General features: G+C 41.2%; 1 protein-coding gene across 3 annotated transcripts in view; it reads right to left on the bottom strand.

Annotated features, from left to right (window-relative positions):
- Positions 1 to 27,895, bottom strand: part of LOC144332162 (uncharacterized) — a 402,040-nt gene that overhangs the window by 215,847 nt on the left and 158,298 nt on the right. For 2 of the 3 annotated variants that reach the window (XR_013399943.1, XR_013399944.1), the window contains 2 exons: positions 18,687 to 18,822; positions 17,275 to 17,448 (listed from right to left, as the gene is read on the bottom strand). The gene's annotated coding sequence lies outside the window, so the exon portion shown is untranslated. The remainder of the gene's footprint in view (positions 1 to 17,274; positions 17,449 to 18,686; positions 18,823 to 27,895) is intronic. The other variant, XM_077951811.1, reaches the window with a different exon arrangement.

The raw sequence follows: 27,895 nt of genomic DNA, 5'->3' as shown, positions 1-27,895 counted from the left end.
GGCTCAAATGAACCAGGCACTCAAGAAATGGTATTAATCATGCAATTGGGTACTGTCATTTTCAGGATTCTTTTTGGCATCAATGCATGGCAAAGAAGACACGCAACAAAATTTACCAAAAGAACGAAGAAAGGATCCAAAACATCAAGATAGAATATACTGTTTGAGAAGTAGAAATAAAAAGGGTATTAGAAACTAGGAATTATTCAGTGTTTACTACATAACTGGCAAAGTGCTACAGTCATTTATATGTGTTATTTCATGTAATCCTTAACAATAAGCTCATGAGATAGGTATTATTGTGATTCCAATTTTAGAAATGAAGAAACTGAGACACAGAAAGGTTAAGTAACTCTCCTAAAGCCACACAGCTAGTAGGTGGAGGAGCCAGGATTCAAACTCAGGTCTTTCTGACATAATAAACTAAGCCCTGGGTCACAAAGTTGTATCACTCAGTTCTTTAGAACAGCTAAAGCTGCAACCAATCACTGTCTCCTGTACCAATCTAAAATCAGTACCCAGAAGACTCAAATTTCACTGAAAAACAAAAGGGAAGCCAAGTGTCCCGAGGTTGCTACATTCCACCAGCCACCAGACAGCTCTCTACAACAAAGAGTTAACCAGCTCCAAAACTGATTATCCATTCCGCAGATGTTGATGCAGAGGAAAGAAGTGGTCATGAGGAAAGGTGGGTTTATGTTCTTGGCACCACTTGGCAGCTGTGAGATTTGAGGCAAGTGAGTAAATCTTTCTAAATCTCCCTTTTTTTAATGGCATACAGAGTCATGGTAAGAATTTGGGTAAACTGCCTAGTAAACCAGCCATGTTCCCGCATGTATTTCCAATGCCAGGAGCAATGGTGAGTTCCTGGGATACAAAGACCAGGAGAGCAATATCCTTTGCCTGGCAACTTCACAGACCAGGAGGAGGATACTATTGTGACAGCACGGAAGATGGAGTAACCAACTGTATAATGATGGAGAAGAGAGTGCTGTCAGGGAAGGTTACATCTAAGAGGGCTCTTGAAGGGTGAATAGGAGTTTTCCAGGTAGATAAAAGAGGAAGAAGCACTTTCAGGGAAGACTGTAGATATGAAAGTGTTTTATAAATGGTAAAATGTGATTGCATTTGCCTCAATGACAACACCATGGGCAACACCATGTCATGAACAGACCAGTTTAGCTCATGCATCCATGTTTAGAAACCTTCGTTGTCATCCATGGTGACCTTCAGCCCCACTGTGAGATTCATTTCCATAGTCCCACTACTGAAGTGATAGGATTTCTGACGCACTCCAGCTGTGTCACCAGGGAGGAAGGTTATGCTGGTTGGTTAAGCAGTAGACCGTCCCCATCAGTTAAGTGACAAAATCAGCTCAACCAAGTGACTGTCATTACATTAACACACCAAGTAAATGACTAACCGACCGCCCGACTTGTCAACCAAGCATGCTACAACACTCTTCACAGATTGCAGATCAATTTAGCCACCTCTGTGCCTGAAACCCTTAAGCTTTTTCTGAGAAGTTTCTACATGAGCCATAAATGTGTGCAAAAGCAAAGAAGAATCAAAGTGGCCCTTGATGATCAGCTGCACATGTGCCTAATACCCCAACATGGAGCTTTGGTCAGGTCAGAAGTCCAAGAGACCCCAGGCATGGAGACTGAGCCCCTATCAGCTGGTACTTGGGACCTAAAGTGCCTGGAAGAAGTAACTGGCTGGTACCTGGAAAAGCAAAGTCCAGGAAAATGTGGGAGAAAAATGGAAATATCTGGAGAATACAAAGGACCTGTGTTCTACCAACTAACTCCTGGTAGTAGATTGTAACATTCTTCAAAATATTCACTGTCTTTTGCAGGGAAAAATTCTATGTCTTCCATCCCACTGAGGCTGGATTTGGCTCTATGACCTGTGCTGACCCTTCTTAGGAGAGGATTACATAGTCACTGAGATTTGAGGAGTGTTTGTTACCACAGTGGAACTTAGGCTGAGCTGATATATCCACTCCGGCAGCCTAGAATTAATTTTTGCAAAGAATGACTGTGAGCATTTTTAACATACAGGGATGCCACCCCTAGGAATGAGGCAAAGTCCAAAGAATTTCCAGGAAATGTTCATCAATTTATCTACACTCAGAGCAGTGGTCCTCAATCACGGTCTATTTTGCCCCCTGGAACATATGACAACATCTAGGGATATTTTCAGTGGTCATGACCAGGAAGCTGTTACTGGAATCTAGTGAGTAAAGACCAGGGATGCTGCCAAACATCCTACAATGCACAGGACCGCTCTCTACAATAAAGGGTTACCCAGCTCCACATGTCAGTATTGCTGAGGTTGAGAATCTCTGCCTCCGAGAGAAACCAGGAAGGGGTTAGAAAGAAGTGGGCTATATATCATATTTAACAACACAAGCATGTAACATCTACATACCATTATTAAATTTACAAAGTGTTTGCTCATACATTCTTTCACTTCACCTTTATGGTACTCCTGAAGGATTCATATTTTTATCCTATCTCATCAATGGGGTAACAGAAACCCAAGCAAAATCGTACCTAAGGGCACATTTGTAAGTGGAGAGTCAGAATTCTAGCCCTGTATTGCTACCCTACTTCCTTACCATGTTTCATTAAACCAGGGTTGTTTACAATGTCATCTTCTCCAGGATGTAAATCAATAAATACTCTGTCTCTCATTCAGGGGCAGTGTCTCAAAGATAGATTTGGTTAATTTCTAAATATTTCTAATCCCTTTGAACATGGGGTTCAGCAAAACAGACATACTGCTTGGTTCATCTGTTTTGATAAGGATAGCTTCGTTTTAATTATTTATGATAATACCAAGTGCAAACTAGTCAATTACCCTGGTATATCTTATCAAAGTAACAATGCCTTGGCGAAGTCTCTAAACCACTGACCTCTTAAAGCTTTGCTGAGAACTGGAACAAAACCATGGCAGGGATTCTTGGTGGAAAATCATCTATTGACCAACCAACTAGCCAAGCTGCAATGCTGAATGCTCTCTACTGGAGCATTCCAGGGATGCATGAGTTTTCTTGTTGCATGGGTCTAATCAACAAAGGCTGGCAAAAAGAAAGGCATATCAACAGTGGGAAAACTGTCATCCAAAAATACCAGTGCAAGTCAGATAATTTCCAAAGCATGTTGTGCAGTTCCTATTGAGGTCCCATAGCTCATTTGTAGAGAGAACAAAACTAGAGACCATTCACATTAGTCATCTGTGCCCTACCCATTGCCAGGGCTCAGACAAACCTTCCAAATCTATCCAAAGACTTCTCACTATTAATCCTGACAGGTAACTATAGCCTAAAGGCTACGGGGAAGGTAACAATGACAGACATGAATCAATAAATATTCTTATATTGGCATATGGCTAAATATAATTCTTCACCAATATAATTATCTATTACATTTTACAGTGATTATTGTGATTACTACTGCACTTGGAAGCTGCTTTTATGGCAATGTATTAATCTGGTAGAAATTAAAGGAGTGAGTGAGTAGTACATGAAATATGTGTGATCCCAGGAATAGATGTAAATGTAAACTTTTTAAGCTACCTATTTATGACCTTAATTTCTGACAATAATTTTGACACAAAGTAATAAAAAGGGACAAGGTAGAGTAGACGGAGCCCATTGGATGTGGAAGACTGATAAGACATTGAGGTCTTCCATCAATTTCTTGTAACAGTGCTTAGGCAGCCTCCTGCAGAGATTAATCCACTAATTTGCATAGTGGATGAAGAGCCTGCTCTGTAGCAGATGCTCTTGACATCCTGCCTAGTATCCCCTTGGCCCACCTGGGTTACCTGCAGTGGCAGATGGAAACATTTCCAGGACACTGGCACTTCCCACCTCTAATGCCTCTTCCTACATCTTTCTTCTCTGCCTAAGGGCTTTATCTATCACTCCTTGAGTGTGTTGACCTGCTGCAAGCACAAATGTCCCCAGATGCAATCTCCAAATGATGAGGTAGAGGAATCAGTGGACAGATGTCCCAGCCTCCCCTCTCCAGTGGGAAGACTTTACAGTGTATACCATACTATCTCAGTGGGTCTCCAGCAGAATTGACCCCAAGTGGCCCACAGCTATAATCTTACACTCACCAGCATGCCACTTGTTTGGCTGGTTTGGCTTTTCTTCCTCCCCTGTCCTTCTTTCCCTACTTCCCCATTTTCTGGGATCATCCTCCAGATAAACAAATGAGCTTGCATCTAAGTCCTCCTCTCAGAAGGATGTGAACTAAGACCCTACCTTCCTATAAGATAAAAACAGAACTCTAATCCTCCTTGAGTTTCAAGGATTTTTTTAAAAATATATGATAGACTAGGGTGAACTGGAATAAAGCCAGGTAGCAGGGAGGAATCATGAGCTGGAGAATGCACGCTGAGAAGAGACATTAAAATAAAGAGGCCAACGCAGCCTTGAATGCCTAAGGGATGACAGGAGTCTGCCTCCACGTAGAAGGATGAGGCTAATTCCAGCCTTCCACTTGACCTAAACTTCCCCTTCGCAAAAGATGATTTTCCACCAAGGATCCCCACCATGGTTTTGTTCCACTTCTCAGCAAAGATTTAAGAGGTCAATGGTTTAGAGATTTCTCCAAGGCAAGTGGAAGCAGCAGCAGCTACCCCGTGTTTATTACTTCTTTTAGTTTCCTCTGAGAAAACTGCCTCTCTTCATTGTGAGTATCTTTTGTGGGAGGGTTATTAGAGGTGACCACTTCAACTTTGGGAAGCCAAAGAGAAATGATCCTCCTCCTTCTAGCCCAGCACAGTCAGGAGTAGGGGCAGGCTTGTGGAGGAAGGTTAGAAGGCTTACACTCTCCATGGGGACTTCTAATCTAGGGAGAACAAGGAAGAGGTGGAAAGAAATGGCTAGAGTCCATTCATTGCTGTAGAGCACAGGGGCCCCAACCAGATCCTTCTTCCCATAAAGCGATTGTTGGGCTTCCCGATTCATGTATCTACAGAGCTCTTAGCTAGCCTGGTCCATGATGCCTGACAATTCTGAGATCCCAAACATCCTGCCAACAGATTTCCTTTCACCTAAATGCAGTAAAGTTTCTTTCTGCTGTTTATAACCTGGAATCTTAATTGTTATTTGCATATTTGCAATATGAGCATTTGGGGTGGGAAGCTATGTGTCAGGGGAGGGTGGGGAGGGATAAGGAAGTAGAGAGAGAGGAGGGGAGGTAGGAAATAGGAAAGAAGGTAGACCACTGAAAAAGTTTTAAAATGTAAGAATAAGAACTGGAAAATGTTTTTGGAGCCTGGACAGTTTTGCAATGAGACATTCATCAAATGGAGCATAAACCAGAAGGAGGAAGTGTTCTTTGTCCTTGTCACCTCTTGGAACCATTATTGCCTGGATAGTTAAAGGAGATGCACCTTGAAACCACTAGGAACACACAGCTCCAACAGAGCCATCAAATTACAAAGTCCCAGTGCAGCTAACCACAGCATCCAGCATCACATAATGCAGGAAAGTCCTTTTACTCACTCCACAAGAGGGATGACAGCATCAGAGCTGGGTACACAAATCCAGTGTTAGGGCCCACACCTGAAACAGCTACCCTTGGGGGTGGGCATTGCTGGTGGCACTCTCAGGGAGATAAGACAAGATGCTGTAAAGTCAGGGTGTGGCTTAGTCATCCCATGTTTATCTGGAAAAGGAGAGAATGACAACAGGACTGATTTATGAACACATGGAAACTTCTCTAGAAATCCCCCAAGCCATTTGGAAAGCCGAAGCATGGAAGAGACTGACCTTTCTATAATCAAGTAGGTGGGATTTGAAGCTTCCCAGCTCTTTACCGCAACTGCATCCAGTGACTAACCAAGGCAGAGTATTCGGGTCAATGTCAAAGGCAGAGTTCTTGAGTAAATTGCCTGGCCCCCTCGAACTTCAGTTTCCTATTCTATAAATTATATCACCACCTATCTCATTAGGCTGTTGTAGGGCTTCAGGGAGATGACATATGTGTATTTAATAATACATATTGTTGTTGATATATATTGTTGTATATTATATATGTTGTTAGAGCCTCATCTCAAATATGCACTGAACTAAATCTTAGATTAACGACTTACATGAAAGAAGGAAACAGAAGCTCAGAAGGACGGGCTGAGAATGTGGTGCATGCCATCCCAAGATCACCAGGCTGAGCCAGATGACTTTATGAGCTGGACAGCAAACCATCTTTCATGGTGGCTCCATTTTCCTCCTTCCCAAAGCTGCAGTCTCATTTAGAGGACTCCCTCTCCCAATAAAGGAGGCCTGTTCTGCTATTCAGGTAATATAAGGAGATCTGTGCCAAACCTACCAAAAACATCTCAGCTCAGCCTCTAGGAGAAAACTGAAATCAATATTGATCTAATCACAGAATTCACTAAGAATAAATGTGAAGAACTAAATTTCAAAAAATATTGATAGACCTAACTATAAAAATTAAAAATTAGAAAACATACTGAGAAAAAAAATTCCAACATATATGAAGAAGAGTTAATATCCTTAAGGTTACGGGTTAGATCACTCTTAAGAGCAGTAAGAAAACAAATGCTGCATTAGGGAAACATGATCCACAGACAGACAGAGAAAGTTCACGTAAGAGGAATGATAGCCAGGAGCAGTGGCATGCGCCTATAATCCCAGCTACTTGGGAAGCTGAAGTGGGAGGATCACTTGAGCCCAGGAGTTCAAGGCTGCAGTGCACTATGATTACACCTATGAATAGCCACTGCACTCCAGCCTGGACAACATAACCAGACCCTGTCTCAAAAAAGGAGGAGGAGAAGAACTATAAACGACAAAGATTTAAAAGGTTCGTCCTACTAATAATCAAAGAAATGCTAATTAAGACAGCAATGTGATTTAATTTGTAATCTATTAAATTTGCAAAGATTAAAGAAAACTCAGTGTTGGTGACAGTTGAGCAAGCTAGATACTCATCAACTGCAGGTGGGAGTATAAATTAGCACAAATTCCTAAAGAGTAATTTGGCAATCTGTATCAAGGATGCTGAAAAATTATTCATGCCTACTTAACAATTTTATCCTAAGGAAATAATTAGAAATGTGAACAAATATTTATTTACAAATGTGTTCATCATAATATGACTTATAGTGGCAAACAAATGGATCAACCTGACTATGAAACAATAAAGAAATTAGTAAATAGCATATGGTTCACCCATATTGTGGAATATTATGAAGTCAATAAACAACATACTTTGGAATACATTAAAAAACAGGTTACAGAACAATATATAATATGATCCCACTATGTAAAAAATGAAATTATATTTACACATATTGTGTATGTATAGAAAAAGGATTGATGTTTTCTACTCCAAAATGTATGTTGTGGTTAATCTTAAGAAGTGGGATTATAAAATTAATAGGACTTACACCTGCTTGATGTTAGCAGCAAGAAATAAGGAGGACTGACACATGGACCCAGTCAGATGGAAACTCAGAACCTTCAAAATGCAGGATTTTTTCTTAATGAGACCCTGACCTCATGAGACTGTAACATTTGGTTTACATAAATGTAAGAATGGATAAAGGGATATGAAAGTAAATATGAGGGAAATTTTTAATTACTACAGAAAATACTGCACAGCTGTATACCAATGGTCTTGATTTAAAAAACTGTAATTTCCTAGAAAAATCACAATGTTATAATGACCAAAATTAATTAAATAAATATTAAGAAATATGAATACACTGATTCTGATGGAAGCTCCGGCCTATAGAATAAAGTAGGGGCCGATAGGAACAGCTCCAGTCTCCAACTCCCAGCGCGAGCGACACAGAAGACCGGTGATTTCTGCATTTTCAACTGAGGCAAACAGGGTCTGGAGTGGACCTCAAGCAATCTCCAACAGACCTACAGCTGAGGGTCCTGACTGTTAGAAGGAAAACTATCAAACAGGAAGAACACCTACACCAAAACCCCATCAGTACATCACCATCATCAAAGACCAGAGGCAGATAAAACCACAAAGATGGGGAAAAAGCGGGGCAGAAAAGCTGGAAATTCAAAAAATAAGAGCGCATCTCCCCCGGCAAAGGAGCGCAGCTCATTGCCAGCAACGGATCAAAGCTGGACGGAGAATGACTTTGACGAGATGAGAGAAGAAGGCTTCAGTCCATCAAACTTCTCAGAGCTAAAGGAGTAATTACGTACCCAGTGCAAAGAAACTAAAAATCTTGAAAAAAAAGTGGAAGAATTGATGGCTAGAGTAATTAATGCAGAGAAGGTCATAAACGAAATGAAAGAGATGAAAACCATGACACGAGAAATACGTGACAAATGCACAAGCTTCAGTAACCGACTCGATCAACTGGAAGAAAGAGTATCAGCGATGGAGGATCAAATGAATGAAATGAAGCGAGAAGAGAAACCAAAAGAAAAAAGAAGAAAAAGAAATGAACAAAGCCTGCAAGAAGTATGGGATTATGTAAAAAGACCAAATCTACGTCTGACTGGGGTGCCTGAAAGTGAGGGGGAAAATGGAACCAAGTTGGAAAACACTCTTCAGGATATCATCCAGGAGAACTTCCCCAACCTAGTAGGGCAGGCCAACATTCAAATCCAGGAAATACAGAGAACGCCACAAAGATACTCCTCGAGAAGAGCAACTCCAAGACACATAATTGCCAGATTCACCAAAGTTGAAATGAAGGAAAAAATCTTAAGGGCAGCCAGAGAGAAAGGTCGGGTTACCCACAAAGGGAAGCCCATCAGACTAACAGCAGATCTCTCGGCAGAAACTCTACAAGCCAGAAGAGAGTGGGGGCCAATATTCAACATTCTTAAAGAAAAGAATTTTAAACCCAGAATTTCATATCCAGCCAAACTAAGTTTCATAAGTGAAGGAGAAACAAAATCCTTTACAGATAAGCAAATGCTTAGAGATTTTGTCACCACTAGGCCTGCCTTACAAGAGACCCTGAAGGAAGCAATAAACATGGAAAGGAACAACCGGTACCAGCCATTGCAAAAACATGCCAAAATGTAAAGACCATCGAGGCTAGGAAGAAACTGCATCAACTAACGAGCAAAATAACCAGTTAATATCATAATGGCAGGATCAAGTTCACACATAACAATATTAACCTTAAATGTAAATGGAATAAATGCTCCAATTAAAAGACATAGACTGGCAAACTGGATAAAGAGTCAAGACCCATCAGTCTGCTGTATTCAGGAGACCCATCTCACACGCAGAGACATACATAGGCTCAAAATAAAGGGATGGAGGAAGATTTACCAAGCAAATGGAGAACAAAAAAAAGCAGGGGTTGCAATACTAGTCTCTGATAAAACAGACTTTAAACCATCAAAGATCAAAAGAGACAAAGAAGGCCATTACATAATGGTAAAGGGATCAATTCAACAGGAAGAGCTAACTATCCTAAATATATATGCACCCAATACAGGAGCACCCAGATTCATAAAGCAAGTCCTTAGAGACTTACAAAGAGACTTAGACTCCCATACAATAATAATGGGAGACTTCAACACTCCACTGTCAACATTAGACAGATCAACGAGACAGAAAGTTAACAAGGATATCCAGGAATTGAACTCATCTCTGCAGCAAGCAGACTTAATAGACATCTATAGAACTCTCCACCCCAAATCAACAGAATATACATTCTTCTCAGCACCACATCATACTTACTCCAAAATTGACCACGTAATTGGAAGTAAAGCACTCCTCAACAAATGTACAAGAACAGAAATTATAACAAACTGTCTCTCAGACCACAGTGCAATCAAACTAGAACTCAGGACTAAGAAACTCAATCAAAACCGCTCAACTATATGGAAACTGAACAACCTGCTCCTGAATGACTACTGGGTACATAACGAAATGAAGGCAGAAATAAAGATGTTCTTTGAAACCAATGAGAACAAAGATACAACATACCAGAATCTCTGGGACACATTTAAAGCAGTGTGTAGAGGGAAATTTATAGCACTAAATGCCCACAAGAGAAAGCAGGAAAGATGTAAAATTGACACTCTAACATCGCAATTAAAAGAACTAGAGAAGCAAGAGCAAACACATTCGAAAGCTAGCAGAAGGCAAGAAATAACTAAGATCAGAGCAGAACTGAAGGAGATAGAGACAAAAAAAAACCCTCCAAAAAATCAATGAATCCAGGAGTTGGTTTTTTGAAAAGATCAACAAAATTGACAGACCGCTAGCAAGACTAATAAAGAAGAAAAGAGAGAAGAATCAAATCGACGCAATTAAAAATGATAAAGGGGATATCACCACCGACCCCACAGAAATACAAACTACCATCAGAGAATACTATAAACACCTCTACGCAAATAAACTGGAAAATCTAGAAGAAATGGATAATTTCCTGGACACTTACACTCTTCCAAGACTAAACCAGGAAGAAGTTGAATCCCTGAATAGACCAATAGCAGGCTCTGAAATTGAGGCAATAATTAATAGCCTACCAACCAAAAAAAGTCCAGGACCAGATGGATTCACAGCTGAATTCTACCAGAGGTACAAGGAGGAGTTGGTACCATTCCTTCTGAAACTATTCCAATCAATAGAAAAAGAGGGAATCCTCCCTAACTCATTTTATGAGGCCAACATCATCCTGATACCAAAGCCTGGCAGAGACACAACAAAAAAAGAGAATTTTAGACCAACATCCCTGATGAACATCGATGCAAAAATCCTCAATAAAATACTGGCAAACCAGATTCAGCAGCACATCAAAAAGCTTATCCACCATGATCAAGTGGGCTTCATCCCTGGGATGCAAGGCTGGTTCAACATTCGCAAATCAATAAACATAATCCAGCATATAAACAGAACCAAAGACAAGAACCACATGATTATCTCAATAGATGCAGAAAAGGCTTTTGACAAAATTCAACAGCCCTTCATGCTAAAAACGCTCAATAAATTCGGTATTGATGGAACGTACCTCAAAATAATAAGAGCTATTTATGACAAACCCACAGCCAATATCATACTGAATGGGCAAAAACTGGAAAAATTCCCTTTGAAAACTGGCACAAGACAGGGATGCCCTCTCTCACCACTCCTATTCAACATAGTGTTGGAAGTTCTGGCTAGGGCAATTAGGCAAGAGAAAGAAATCAAGGGTATTCAGTTAGGAAAAGAAGAAGTCAAATTGTCCCTCTTTGCAGATGACATGATTGTATATTTAGAAAACCCCATTGTCTCAGCCCAAAATCTCCTTAAGCTGATAAGCAACTTCAGCAAAGTCTCAGGATACAAAATTAATGTGCAAAAATCACAAGCATTCTTATACACCAGTAACAGACAAACAGAGAGCCAAATCAGGAATGAACTTCCATTCACAATTGCTTCAAAGAGAATCAAATACCTAAGAATCCAACTTACAAGGGATGTAAAGGACCTCTTCAAGGAGAACTACAAACCACTGCTCAGTGAAATAAAAGAGGACACAAACAAATGGAAGAACATACCATGCTCATGGATAGGAAGAATCAATATCGTGAAAATGGCCATACTGCCCAAGGTAATTTATAGATTCAATGCCATCCCCATCAAGCTACCAATGACTTTCTTCACAGAATTGGAAAAAACTGCTTTAAAGTTCATATGGAACCAAAAAAGAGCCCGCATCTCCAAGGCAATCCTAAGTCAAAAGAACAAAGCTGGAGGCATCACGCTACCTGACTTCAAACTATACTACAAGGCTACAGTAACCAAAACAGCATGGTACTGGTACCAAAACAGAGATATAGACCAATGGAACAGAACAGAGTCCTCAGAAATAATACCACACATCTACAGCCATCTGATCTTTGACAAACCTGAGAGAAACAAGAAATGGGGAAAGGATTCCCTATTTAATAAATGGTGCTGGGAAAATTGGCTAGCCATAAGTAGAAAGCTGAAACTGGATCCTTTCCTTACTCCTTATACGAAAATTAATTCAAGATGGATTAGAGACTTAAATGTTAAACCTAATACCATAAAAATCCTAGAGGAAAACCTAGGTAGTACCATTCAGGACATAGGCATGGGAAAAGACTTCATGTCTAAAACACCAAAAGCAACGGCAGCAAAAGCCAAAATTGACAAATGGGATCTCATTAAACTAAAGAGCTTCTGCACAGCAAAAGAAACTACCATCAGAGTGAACAGGCAACCTACAGAATGGGAGAAAATTTTTGCAATCTACTCATCTGACAAAGGGCTAATATCCAGAACCTACAAAGAACTCAATCGAATTTACAAGAAAAAAACAAACAACCCCATCAAAAAGTGGGCAAAGGATATGAACAGACATTTCTCAAAAGAAGACATTCATACAGCCAACAGACACATGAAAAAATGCTCATCATCACTGGCCATCAGAGAAATGCAAATCAAAACCACAATGAGATACCATCTCACACCAGTTAGAATGGCGATCATTAAAAAGTCAGGAAACAACAGGTGCTGGAGAGGATGTGGAGAAATAGGAACACTTTTACACTGTTGGTGGGATTGTAAACTAGTTCAACCATTATGGAAAACAGTATGGCGATTCCTCAAGGATCTAGAACTAGATGTACCATATGACCCAGCCATCCCATTACTGGGTATATACCCAAAGGATTATAAATTATGCTGCTATAAAGACACATGCACACGTATGTTTATTGCGGCACTATTCACAATAGCAAAGACTTGGAATCAACCCAAATGTCCATCAGTGACAGATTGGATTAAGAAAATGTGGCACATATACACCATGGAATACTATGCAGCCATCAAAAAGGATGAGTTTGTGTCCTTTGTAGGGACATGGATGCAGCTGGAAACCATCATTCTTAGCAAACTATCACAAGAACAGAAAACCAAACACCGCATGTTCTCACTCATAGGTGGGAACTGAACAATGAGATCACTTGGACTCGGGAAGGGGAACATCACACACCGGGGCCTATCATGGGGAGGGGGGAGGGGGGAGGGATTGCATTGGGAGTTATACCTGATGTAAATGACAAGTTGATGGGTGCTGACGAGTTGATGGATGCAGCACACCAACATGGCACAAGTATACATATGTAACAAACCTGCACGTTATGCACATGTACCCTAGAACTTAAAGTATAATAATAATAAATAAATTTAAAAAAAAAAAAAAGAATAAAGTAGGGGCCAGAAATAAGTGGTTAACTATTGAAAATAAAGAATCAAAATAGGTATCATTTGCAAATATTATTATTATAAATTTAGAAAACATAATACAAAAATTTGAGAAACTAATGAGAATTTGTCTCATTAGATGACAAGATACAAAATAAATGTATATAAATCTATACCTTTCTGACTTTCACTGACTTTTATAAATGAAAAATATTCAATCCATAGTAGCAAAGTCACTGAAAATTACTCAATTACTCAGTGGTCAAAGAGCAGTTACTCTTAATGTCAGGGTGACATGTTTTTTTTCCTAATTCTAAGCTCTATATTTTAAGAACTTATGAGTAACATCATCATCTGAAACATATTGAAGAAAACCAAGGTTTTGTCCTCATTTCCTATTTGATTAAACTCAAGCTTTTGTTTTTTCCCTTGTTTTGAAATTCCCTAATAATGAAACTCAGACACTTGGAAATCAACCATTGCTTTCCTTAGATCTTATGTAAATATCTGAGTGGTGGTTCTCCAGGACATAAAAATTGGTCACCGAAGCCCTCCCATCTTTGAAAATTCAGCAGTCTATTGCAATGTTAAAGCAACAACAACACTGTCACAACTCACTCTTCTACCTGTGGCTAGAAGTTGTCTTGCGGCATTTTTTTGTGAGGTACTTTCTGAATCCAAAGACATTAAAACATGTGAGACAGGGAAGCATGCATCTTAGAATTAAGGAAGGGGGTTATCCTAGAAATTTAACAAACATGATCAACTTATATAAGATCCTATGAATAGAAGAAAGGGGCAACCAAATCTGGTTGCACCTACCAAACCAGTAATGGGGATATTTTATGATAAAGATTCTGGTGATAATATTAATGATGTTGGTAATAGTGAAGAAAATTGATGGGGAGGAGTAGAGGTGAGTAAAGAAATGGTCATGGATGAGTAGCATTGGGATGGGCGTCGGGATAAGAATAGGAACAAAAATGAGTGACAGTAGCCATTGGGATGGCCATGGGAATGGGAGATAAGAATAGGAACGGGAATGGATGACAGTGCGCGTTAGGACGGGAGTGGGAATGGGAGTGGGGATAAGAATAGGAATGGGAATGGGTGACAGTGGGCATTAGGATGAGTGTGGGAATGAGAGTGGGGATAAGGATAAGAAAAGGAATGGGTAACAGCGGGCATTAGGATGGGTGTGGGGATGGGATTGGGGATAAGGAACAGTAATGGGTGGGCATTGGGTTGGGAGTCGGAAAGATGAAGATGAAATAATGAAAGATGAAATAATGAAACATCATTACTAGTAGGGTAAAGTGTCTTCGTGGATGCCTGAAAGAAAGGAAAATCTCTCCAGATTCCTTTTTTCTCCCACCTAAGGTAGCATGGGTGTGTTAAAGGAAGCGTTAAGCTTCTGGTGTTTCTCCCTAGTCCTCAGAGCAACGTTCTCAAATCAGACTCCTCTCATCCCAGATGACCCAAGAATGCTTGTTATTTGATATTTCTGAGAGAACTTCTGATCCAATTCCAATCTGGTAAATAGGTTAGTCTTGTAACTTGCTGTGTCTTTGGCCTCAGTTACACCCAACCAGTGGTGAACATACAAGTGAGTGAATATCATATTAGATCACTTTCAGAGACATTAAGTAGAAGGAAAGCTGAAAAGTCTTGTGTAGACTTCAGATGCAGGTTATGGGGAAGAAGGACATGGAGGAACCTTCATTTGACACATGTATCCCAGTCCTGTCCTCTGCATTTTACGTACATGTTCTTATTTAATTCATCCAACCTTATATAACATACAAGTATTTCCACTTTACAGATAAGGAAATTGAGACTCATAGCCTCTCTTACTCAGCTGTTTACCCACGGAGGCAGGAACCAAGACAGTTATGCACAGCAGTCTATCCCCAGGGTCTAACCCCTGGCTGCCACATAGTAGGTACTCAGTGACTAATCATAAAATTAGATATTGCAACCTAAGGACATACTATTGGCAGAGGCAGGACTGCCAAATGGCAGAGGCAGGACTCCCACCCAAGTCTGGCTCTTTCCTGTGCTATTTTTCCAGTACATAGTTGAAGATTTTAGATTTCCCTGGGTTTTCAAAGGAAATTCTTATGAAATCAAAACTTTTCCCATGTTGCCTGTCCCCTCTGGAAGCATCCTGGGATGCTTTGAGGGGAAAGGCAAATGGGGAAAATGAAATTGAAGAGCAGGAGCCACTCCAGACATGACGGAGGTCCCCACAAATATTCCCCGTGGGCCTCATTACACATTTGAGCAAACATTACCTTCACTCACAGCTAAATTTCCTGTTTGCTTGGCTGATCAATTCCTCATCAAATTTTAATGCGGGGTTCAAACCGTCTGTGGTGTTTTAATTAGGCCTAAGATTGCAAAGTGTCTGAGGCAGGGCTGAGCCTCATCCAAATCCCACTTCCCATTGCGGTGTTGCCAGGAGGGGTGGGGGGCTGAGCAGAGCTGGGCTGGGCTGGAGCCAGACACTCGGCAGACCCTGTTCCTAGGTGCACTGTGCTCTCTAGTGGTGGCAATCTGCAGAGAAATGGGCTGTGCAGCCCCAGGGACTTGAAGCCCTCTCCTGATTCCTTCCAAGCCCTGAGAGTTTATAAGCTGCCTTACCTGCTTTCCTACTTCATCTCTCTTCCTTTCCTACAAAACAGAGCATCATAGTGGCCTTATGGAACTGACAAACACTAATCAACACAACTAGTGTGCCTGGTGCTATGCTAGGAGGTGATAGAAGAATAAGACACAAGACCTGCCTTCAAGTAGCTCATAATGGAGAAGACAGTTGTACATACAATTTGACATGATGGATGGTGTGGCTGGGACATATATGTGTCACTGGTGATGGATGCCAGGAGGACAGACCCAGTGCTCAGGTCATTAGAGGGTCTGGTGGGCCTCCAGAACATCAGAAACCAAAGTGACTCTTTTCAGAGCCAGAGGGTGAACCAGGTAGTCAGGACATAAGGATATTGACAGACATTGATCAAAATAGATCAATGGATAGATCTCGATGTCCAACAACCTTCCCCCCTTCACACTCACTTCTCCACGTTGACCCTTCCTCAGCTCTGATCTTCAGGAGGCCTGCCCCAAAGATTTGCTCCTGCCCCTGACAAAATATATCAGGATGTCCCAAACTAACCACCTAGAAACTGTGCCCCTTGGAAGGCCTCCCTCCTTGTCCAGCCTGGGCCACTCACGGTTATAGTTCATTTGCACTTTAGGATAGCCAGTGTCCATTACCATATTCAAGGCTCTGAGAAGTCCTGCAGAAAAGGAAACTGGATCATTTTGCTTAACTCTGTGTCCTACAGGCTTACTTGTATACAGAATACTAGTTAACATCTTCCTCTGTCTCTAATGCTTTCTGAATCTATGCCCTCCACAAGAAGACCCATGCCTGGTCAGGACTAGCTACATTTTCCAAAGGGCAGTTATCACCAATAGTATGTCTAAGTGATTTTTAATTTAATGTCCTGATGCTGTCAGTCCTGAGAGCAAAATGCAACTTGATAAAAGACAGCTCTGACGGGGACCACATAGGAAACGCTGCCCAAGTTCAACAGAATAGTGAGAAGAAACGGAGACCTATTTGAAAGTTCAAGGATTGATGCTCTTACTAGATTTGGGGAGGAAAATGGTGAAATTCATGTTTGATTGAAATTACTAATGTTTCTAAAGCATTTACTGATAGTAGAATGTAATTAGCTGAATTCAGTGGTTTCCAAACTTGGCTGAGTGTCAAAATCACCTGGAGCATTTTTTAATTGTGCCAATTCCTGGGCTCTATCCCTCGATACTCTGATTCCATAGAACTGAGGTATTGCTGATGCTGCCAGTTGCAATAACGCATTTGAAAATGATTGCTACATTTCATTATTTCCCTCAACTCTGTTCTGTGAAACATCAGCTCCACAGGATGCTAACACATCTTACCCAAAACAGTTCCATTTTAATAATGTTGAGCTCACAGTGTGTGCCAGACACTTTGCTAAGATGAAGACAGAGATGAGAGAGAGTCATCTCACTTGATCCTCATACTCACCCCCAGTAAGATTATCTTCCACTTTCTGGACAAGGAAACTGAAGTATAGAGATGGATGGCTTTCCCACGGTCACGCAGTAAATAGTACCATCCCTGGAGAGGTCAACGATGATGTCCCACTGCTGGCTGATTGGACGGTGGTGTCATTCACTGAGATGAAAACAGGAAACGAAGCTGTTATGGGAATAAAGGGAAGAAGTTGGTGTGTTTGGTTTCAGACACTCTGAGTTTGAGGTGACTATGAGATATCCAGATAGAAATGTCCACCAGGAATTAAATACATGGGCTAAAGACCATGGAGAAGATTTAGACTACAGTTAAAGAGCTGAGAGTTGAGGATGTTTAGATGGTAGTTGAGACCATTCTGGGCCTCCATTTCCTCTTTCCAAAATGGAAGATATCAGCTATCATCAATACGCCTTATATTGGTTCCTCAGTAAGTTCAATATAGAATTACCATATGATCCAACAATTCCACTGCTAGTTATATGCTCCAAAGAATTGAAAACAGGTGTCCAAACAAAAATTTCTACACAAATGTTCATAACACCACTATTTACAGTAGCCAAAAGGTAAAAACAACACAAATGTTCAAAAACTGGTAAATGGGTCAACAAAATATGGTCTGTTCATACAATGAAATATTATTCAACCATAAAAAGGAATGAAGTACCAACGCATGCTACAACATGTATCAGTGGATGATAAACGCTGATGAACCTTTGAAACATTATGCTTAGTGATGGCTAGGCACAGTGGCACACACTTGTAATCCAAGAGCTTTGGGAGGCCAAGAAGGGAGAATCACTTGAGTCAAGGAGTTCAAGACCAGCCTGGACAACATAGTAACACCCATCTCTACAAATTTTTTTTAATTAACCAGGCATGGTGGTGCACACCTGTAGTTCCAACTACTCAGGAGGCTGAGGTTGGAGGTGCTCTTGAGTCCAGGAGTTTGAGGCGGTAGGCAGTGAGCTAGATCATACCACTGCACTCCAGGCTGGGCAACAGAGCGAGACTAGCAAAATTGGATGTCACCCTTGACATAAAATATAGTCTGCTTCTGATGTACAAAAAAGAAACTACATTATTTCTGGTTCATATAAAAACCATATGTGTGCATGAAATGTGGGGAGAGGAATGAATAGATTCATACAACCTTCAATCACTAAATTTGCCCTCTCAGAGCTTACATTCCAGTGGACAGCCCACTTAAAGAAAGTGAACACCTGCCGCCCAATCGATTCCTCTTCATGTCTTCCCTCCTCATAAATAGCTCCTGTAAAGACTAGGTTGCTCAAGCCAGAAACAAGAGAATCATCACTGTCAACTCCCTCCCTCTCACCTCCACCCCCAATCCATCAGCAAGTTCTGTCAATTCCATCTCAAAAATCTATTTCAAATCTATTCACCTCTTTCCTTCTGTTGCCGCCACTCTCCATCAAGTCACTTTCACCTCTTGCCTGCAGTGCAACAACCTCATCGGGGTCTCCTTGCTTCACTTTTGTGTTCTACCATCCATTCTCTATGCACAGTAGCCAGAGTAGACTATTTTTTCCAAAAAAAAAAAAAAGAAAGAAAAAGAAAAAAGAAATTCTGATTGTGTTACTGCCTCTGCTTAGGAACAGTCAATGACCTCTTTTTGTTTAGAATCCCAAATCCCAAATCCGGCTTCCTTTTTCTTTCTAATGGATAGGCATGGGCCCTTTGAGGACCCAACCTAAGAACAAACTTACTGCAAAGAGGTAATATGGCCCACTTTCTGCTTCTTATTCTAACTGGAGCCATAAGCCAGAGAAGAGAGTTTTCATATTTTCAGTGGTCATGTGCATAAATTCAAGGCCACAGAAGTCCTGGGTGTGTGTAGTCACCTGCTCAGGCTACCAAAACAAAGTACCTCAGACTGGGTGGCTTAAGCAATAGGAATTTATTTCCTTATAATTCTGGAGGCTTGCAGTTTGAGATTAAGGTGTCAGCAGGATTGGTTTCTTCTGAGGCCTCTCCCCTTAGTCTGTAGACGGCTGCCTTCTCCCTGTGTCTTCCAGTGGGTCATCCCTCTGTATTTATCTGTGTCCAAATTTCCTCTTCTTAAAAGAACACCACTAAGATTAGATTAGGGCCCACCCTAAGACCTCATTGTAGCTGAATCACCCCTTTAATGGCCCTATATTCAAATACAGTCACATTCCAAGGTACTGAGAACTAGAGCTTCGAAGCATGAATTTGAGAGAACACAGTTTAGCCTGTAACAGTCTGCAGTATAATCATAGTGGTCACTTAAGCAATTAATTCAACCTCTCTGAGGTTAGGCTGTCCTTGCAGAGAGATACTACCTGCTTCTCTAAGTGGCAAGGATCAGAGATGATGCATGTAAAACACCCAGCTGGGAACCCAGCATGGAGTCAGCACTTGATTCTCAGGGATTTTCATCCAAGACCATTGTACATGGAAGTTTCCTTGTGGCAAGCTAGAATCAGACCACACAGCCAGCTTCAAAGGGTTAAGGCAGCAAACATACTTATTGACTGGAGCTTCTTGGCGGGCCCAGGGAAGCGTGACTGATTGGAAGCCTGTTTAGAGGAGGAGCCCGCTTTGTGGGCCCGAAATAAATTAGAACCTGTCAATAGCTCAGATCCTGGAGCATCGACAAAGTCTGCAGTCTCAATAGGCAATTAACACTTTACAGGGGCCATTACCCAGCGGCCTCCCTGCATTTTACTGCACATTTTCTGCCATCAACTCTGGTATTGAAGCTTCTAAATAAAAACATAAAAATGAGCTAGAACAGACCAGCATTTTGCCTGGCTGGAGTTATGGTGCCCACATGCAGCAAAGAGATCATATTTCCTCTCTCCTTCCTAACTGGGCTCTAACTCCCCTGCATCCCCAGTCCTGCATAAACATGTGCACATGCACACACACAGACATGAGCACATGCGCATGCAGGCCATCTTCTGAGTGTGCCACAGGAGGCACTGGAGCATGGATACTGGGAGGAGGACGTGGTCTGGAGTCAGATTGCCTGACTGGGGGTGGAGGTGAGAGGGAGGGAGTTGACAGTGATGATGCTCAGCACATTAACTGTGTGGTCTTGCACAAATTGTTATGCCTCAGTTTCTTCATCTGTACAATAGAGCCTACATCACAAGACTTTCATGAAGATTAGGTGATTTTAGTACAATACCTGGCACATAATAGACCTCAATAATGTTAAAGGGATCAGTACTGTTGTTGCCACTATCATCAATGGGAGGAGCACGTTCAACATCAACACTGAACATATCTAACTGCACGGATCACTGTAATACCCAAGGCCACTCTGCTTCTGCTCCCTTCCTTTGGTTTCTGCCACTGTCAGTGCCTTGACTGAGCAAGGCATATGCTCACCCTGCTGAACGGAGCCCCTCACACACTTCCTCTGACTGCCCATGCCAGTTCTCTCCTAGGAAGCCAACTCATGAAGTTCCACCCCAAAGCTGACTGCCTTTGGATCACCAGGAGTTAAATCCACAGATGCAAATTCAAAGCAATAACCAGGAACTCTGTGAGGTTCCAGTCTGTGGGAACCTCATTGCAAACTCAAGATCTCAGAGAAGACTGTGGGGCTATTGGATTGGCCAGAAGCATTGCCTTTGAGGAGGATATGCAGGATAAAATGCCCCAGTGAGGATACTGGCAGCACCATCAGGAGCACATTGGGCTCAGGAGCACTCAGGGCCATTCCTGACCTGAAGTCTGCAGCAACAATTGCTGTCACTTGATGCCAAGGATATCATGGAGCCAGAGCTGGAAGACATTACCATCCAGTCCAGAGCTGATGCACTGTGCCCATGGAGCCCCAGGAAGGTGGGATGGAGGTGCAGCTTGGTCCAGGTGCAGTGGCTCATGCCTGTAATCCCAGCACTTTGAAAGGCCAAGGTGGGCGGATTGCCTGAGGTCAGGAGTTCAAGACCAGTCTGGCCAACATGGTGAAACCCCGTCTCTACTAAAAATACAAAAAAACAAAAAAAAAATTGGCTGGGCATGGTGCCATGCACCTGCAATCCCAGCTACTCGGGAGGCTGAGGCAGGGGAATTGCTTGAACCAGGGAGGCGGATGTTGCAGTGAGCCAAGATCATGCCACTGCATTCCAGCCTGGGCAACAGAGCAAGACTCTGTCTCAGGAAAAAAAAAAAAAAAATCCAGGTTTGTTTTTTATTTGTCACTAGACAGCACACAAGAGTATCCTCTACTAAGGCCCCACAAACAGTGGTGGGGCCAAAGCTGAGGCCTCTCCTTCCAGATTCATCACCTCCCCAAGAACTAGACCTTTCTCTGCTCTCACCTTTCTGCCTCTATGTATGTCATTCCTCCTTTTCAAGGTCCTTATTACTCCTCTTCCAAAATCCTGCCCATTCTTCCAAGCTCACCTCTTCCCTATGGCTTTGCTAGCATAACTTATACTTATTGAATGAATGTCACTCTACTTATTCACATGTATGTGAAATGGACTCTAGGCTGTGTCCAAGATCCCAGGGACAACTTCATGGGCATCAACGGGGGTGCAATGAGAGATCATCCCATAAAGATACATACAGTCAATTCAGATACAAGGAGTTGCTTGGTAAGGTGGAAATTAAATTAAATTCTTTCAGGAAAGCAGCTGAGGACTCTTCTCTATCAAAGGAGACCAGCAAAGCACTCTGCAGCTCTCTGCTTTCTCACTTCTTGGGGGTTACTTGGGTGTCCCTTGTAGTTATGCAAGTTAAGTCCAAGGAGACACTTTACCCTGGAGAAAGAGGATTCTCCTCGCCTGACAAAATGTACTTTCCCAAAGCTCCGAGGAATGCAGAAACATCTTTGTAAGGGAGAAATGAATCAATCTGTCAAGGAGCAGAAAACCTTGTAGAAAGGGGATTGAAATCCTGAACTGAACCTAGGAAGTAGATTCGACATTAGAACAACTTTGAGTTGACTGAGGTGGTCTTCCTAACTGAAAAACAATTTAAGGACAAGAAGATTTTAAAAGAAGATTTACCAGAAAGAAGAGAAAGCCTGGGTTCACGGCCCCAACTTAACATTTGTCTTGAAGTTTTGCAATTCTGGAACATGAAACCAAGGCTGGAAACACTTCCAAACCCAGCTACCTTGGCATAGCTTCAGGAACAGCGACAGAGTATGTGATTATGAAATAGGTTAACCGGCATACTTTCCCCACTCCACGTGCCTGCACTAACCTTCTGAGCTTCTAAGTGTCAAAAACAAAAACGACTGCTGCTTCATTTCCACCCTCTTATCTTACCTGAAAATACCTTTTGTGGTTTACCCTAATAAGAAACATGCAGAAAAGGAAATTCTGAAAATGTCAGTCCAGCCTAGCCTGTTGACACATTACAATACCAGCACAGATAACTCACAAGGAAACATAGCCAGGACTCTGATCAAACCATGCCTGAAGCATGCTACCCTAAACTAATCAGTTATATAAGCCAAGAAACTTCCTTCGATATTTAAGCCAATGTAAATTGACTTTTCTATTATATGCAAACCAAAGTATTATGGCTGTTATAGGCAGAAACCAGTATCAGAATCTAGCACTGGGCCAGTAAAAAGAATGAAGAACATAAATATCTCACGTAAGGAAAAGAGCACCGAATAAGAAGGACTGAGCTAACTTTTACTGTTCTAAGATGGAACGAAGGAAGCTTGTCCTGGGAGCATCTTAAATGCACCTCGTAGTCTCTGGCAATAACTGTTCAATTCACACAGCTCCCTTTGAACTCTGGAAAAATAAGCAAATGTATCCAATCCACTCCTGGGATACTTAATCAGTCAGCCTCACATGGCATGTCTCATAACTCTGTCCTCTGTTAAGTTTATCCTTGTTTAACAGTTCACATGAGGCCTCGTTATTCTCATCACTGAATGTAACTCAGGGGGCTTCTACTAGGTCTTTTAAAGAATAAGCCTTGGTAAATACTTCAATATATTAAAGAGTGTGGTTAAAAGCACAGCCTTTGAAGCAAGATAAATCTGCATTCAAATCCTGGCTCTACCACCTCTGGATGTAATATATTGAGCCAAGTTACTTAATTCATCTAAGCCTCAGCTTCCTCATCTGTAAGGTACAATAACGACTCCTATCCCACAGCGTTACCAACAGGATTAAATAAGATAATGCACAACAACTTAAATAGTACTGACACTTTAAATAATCTCTCAATAAATGTAACTATTCTTTTCACTACTATTTTAAATATTCTTTTGTTTTCTTGTATAGAAGAAATACAACTTCATTACAAATTATTAGGAAAACATACAAAAGTGAAAATTCTGAGCTGTGTTAAAAAGCATGATGTCAGACCAAGCACGGTGGCTCACGCCTATAATCCTAGGACTTTGGGAGGCTGAGGCGGATGGATCACCTGAGGTCAGGAGTTTAAGACTAGTCTAGCCAACATGGTGAAACCTTGTCTCTACTAAAAAAAATACAAAAATTTGCCAGGCGTGGTGGTGGGCACCTGTAATCCCAGCTACTCCAGAGACTGAGGTAGGAGAATAGCTTCAACCCAGGAGGCAGAGGAAGAGGTTGCAGTGAGCCAAGATCACGCCCTTGCACTCCAACCTGAGCAACAGAGCAAAAACTCCACCAAAAAAAAAAAAAAAAAAAAAAAAAAAAAAAAAAAAAGCATAATGTTGAGCTATAATATATCAATCTTTTCTGAAGATTTTTAACACATTGAGTGAGGCAAAAAGCCAGTTGCAGAACAGGAAATAGTAAGTACATGTTTGTGTGAAACTGATGTCTAACGCAGACATATACTCAGACTTACAGATATATCTAAATGCATGGAACATTATTTGAATAATACATAAGAACCTCTTACCAGGGGCTGCCTCTGACCAGTGTGATGGGGACAATGTGAGGCAGGTATAGAGAGTAAAGGGCCCAGACTACAGTGAAGCACTCACCTCAGGTGCAAAATTTTAAAGGGCACCAAAAAACTCAATAACCAAGATAAGTAATACTTAATGCAATATTTTAAAACTCAAGATTAATGCCAAACTATCAAAAATGTAAAGACATGATCAGTGAGCTAAGATACTCAAGAAAACAAATTGCTCTGCATAATAGAGCAGAAAGATTGTGAACTTTTAAAAAAATTGAGAAGCAATGAGTCAGGATATGAAAATATTAACCATCAATCTAACAGGTGGCTGGGAGGTACAGAGAAAGCGTAGCTGAGAAAATTCACATTGTTACAGGGCCCAAAGAACTCTTTAGAAAAGGAGTATCATAACATTAACTTGAAATTGTTTGTGTGATACACCTTATATTTCTCTTATGTCCCTATCCCCCTAGAGATCTCTGAACAAGTTAAAACCCATCTCCATTTGCACAGTTGATAGGGGCAAAAGATTTAGATTTTTGGTAGGTAGAATAATAGCCTCCCAAAGATGTTCACGTCTTAATCCTCAGAACCGGTGAGGTTAGGTTACATGGCAAGGGAGAACTTAAGGTTGCAGGTGTAATTAAAGATGCTAATCGACTGACTTTAAGATAAGAAGATTATCCTAGATTATACAGATGGACCCAACGTAATCACAAGGGTCCCTAAGTGGGGAGAGGGTGGTAAAAGAATCAGAACTAGAGAGATGGTATCATGAGAAACACTGACTAGCCATTGTTGCTGGACTTGAAAATGGAAGGGGCTACAAGTCAAAGAATGTGGGCAGCTTCTAGAAGGTGAAAAAGCCAAGGAAGTGGATTCTCCTCCAGAGCTTCCAGAAGGAATGCAGCCCCACCAACACCTTGATTTTAGCCCCCTAAGACCCATCTCAGGCTTCTGACTTCCAGAAGTATAAGATAATAAATTTGTGTTGGTTTCAGCAACCAAGTATGAGATAAGCAATACAGATCTTGCTACCTAGAAGTAGGGTGTTGCTGTAACAGCTAAAAATGTGGAAGTGTCTCTTGTGATACAGAATGCAGAGGTACCAGGGTGTGTGTGAGGGAAAGGAAAGAAGTGCAGATCTCATTCTAAAAGAATGAAAGGCTCACAGTCAGAGCTGGTTTGGAGTCAGTCGCACTCTCCCCTGCTAGTCATTCAGGAAGAAAGCCTCCCACAAGTTGGAATTCTCAGAATTGCCTCCACACTGAGCACAGATAAGTCACATTCTCTGATTTCAGGGTTTGCTGCTTCTGTACAAAACAAGACAATTTTGACTCTGTTTTCCCATTGTACACTGGGAGGCACTATGTAGCCTGCCTCAGAGGCAGTAAGTAAAGGGTTAACCTCCTCTCTGACTAATGCAAGTGTCCTGTCGTCTCTCTATGGGGCAGAAATCAATGAAGGCTGTTTTCATCCAAGTAAAAATAAATCTTATTCACCTTTGTAAAGGAGGAGAAGATAAGCAGACAGCGTTCTAAAAATGGATTCCCCTAGTTAACAACTGTTAAGTGCTATTTCTTAAACAATACCAAAGATGACATCACATTCAGGTTATAGGGTGGACATCATCCACTGCTGATTAGGGAGCAATTGAAAGGGGGAAGGAAAGAAAATAAAGATATATAAACAGTTTCAAAAACTGTATTGAAAGAGCTCTCAGAATGTGTGAGGCATATAAGAATGAGCAAGCCAGCAACACATCTCTAACATGGGTGGCTGGCAAGTGTTGACACCAGAGAGGATATCCAGGTACCCTCACATTTCTCCATCATTATGTCCTAGGCTGGACATGCTGGACAGACTGTGTTACTCACCCACATAGCCACATGAAACCATAAAAATCCTCAGCCACGTGCTTTCTCTTGTCTCATATTACCACACCTCCTGTGCTTTTCCTAAAATCTTTAGTACAGCTTCCAACTTCCCTCCTCTCTGCTACTGAAAATGCCTATTTGAGGGTTCTCAGTGGTTCTGTTTTCTATGGTAGATTGTATTGTTGTTGGAATTATTTACCCTTCTATTGTCAGTCAAAGAAGTATACATTTTCATCCCATTGACTTTGTTTTTGGCCATGTGACATACTTTGACCAATGGCAGGTGAGCATATGTAATATATACCATATCCATGAAGTTAAGATGTGTTGCAAGTTTCTACTCGATCTCTTGCTCTCTTTCTGTCATGAAGATGGTATGTACTAGATTAGGATCATTCCTTCTGCTTGGGTTCCAAAATGAAAGACATATTTGAGCAAAGTGCAGCCAAACTATAGCTGCTAATATGTGACAGGAAAGAGAAATAAAATTTTGTTGTTTGATAAAGCACTCATATTTGAAGAATTTGTTACCATGGCCTCGCTTAGCAAAAGCTTATTGCATCATCCAGTTAAATGACTTCTCCTCAAGTTTCATCTGCTCAATCCCTGCAATATTTCACAAAGTATTTCTTCTGAACTCTAGTAGTAAAAGAAACTCAAAAGGGATAGGGTAAGATAAATTTGGGAAATTCTGCATAACCACTTTTGGACATTAATAATACCCACCGGCATATTAAAGGCTCTGAGAAGTTCTGTTATATACAGTAGTGGTTAAAGGCATGAGCTCCGAAGTCTTATTTCCTGGATTTGAATCCTGAATCAACTAGTACTTACTATATGAATGACTTTGAATAGGACACTTAATCTGAGTCTCAGTTTTCTCATTTAAAAGAGGAAGATAATAAGAGTACTCTTGCAGGGTTATAGTGAGGATTAAATGAGATGATGAAAATTAAATACTAGTGGACTGCTTTCCGGGTCACAGAATGATCTGTCCTCTTTCCCAAACTCATAGAAATGGCACATAAAGTACATTAAATTATTAAAATAGCCATGATCATGTTCAGAAATAATATTCAAATCTCTTTATTAGTGATGGGAAAAAAATTTACAATTTTGAGACAGGCTGAAGCTCAAGGTTCACCAGGCACTGGAGCTATAATTAGGTGCTAAGGGTGAAGAGCTCAAGTTCTACAGGAGAATGGGAAGTTGAACATTCTTCATGCATAGCTGGGGAACAGAAACAGTCTCCCAAGTGAGGCCAGAGGCCAAGACTGTGCTTCCCTTCTCTTCCCCTCTGCAAACAGACATTTTCAGGGATAGACAGGGATCCAAAGGCCCTTTTTCATCTTGTACTACTTCTGTTCCTTTCAGTCCTAGCGGGCAGTGTTTCAGCCAATACATTTCCCTTAAAATCTTCGTGGTTCTCCTATGAAACTAGGGTTCGTGTCATTAGACAAAGGACAAGCTTACAAATCTCCAAGCCTTTGTCTATCTTGGGCTACTGCTGAGATTGCTGAGAGACAATACCCTTAAGTTTCTTATTAGCCCTTTTTATTTACTAAATGGCTCTCTGAGGCACCACTTTCAATCTTCCTGAGATCTTTGCAAATGATTTTATAGTCACACCTTGAACTTCATCTTTAGACTATGTTTCCCTAGATGTACCTCAAATTTTATCTTTTCTTCTGGTAGATTCCCTGCCTTCCTGTATGATCAGAGCCCATTTTCTCACCCTTTGCCTGCCCTACCTGACACGCAATGCAACAAGTAGAATGGCAAGTGGCAGGTGTTCAACCAATATTCATCACGTAAACGAAGGAATTATTCTGTAAACCCCTAAGTGATCATAATTAGGCATGAACTAACTGAAT

The sequence above is a fragment of the Macaca mulatta genome, chromosome 10 (genome assembly GCF_049350105.2).
Source record: "Macaca mulatta isolate MMU2019108-1 chromosome 10, T2T-MMU8v2.0, whole genome shotgun sequence".
Lineage (NCBI taxonomy): Eukaryota > Metazoa > Chordata > Mammalia > Primates > Cercopithecidae > Macaca > Macaca mulatta.
This window is presented reverse-complemented; position numbering and strand designations above follow the sequence as displayed.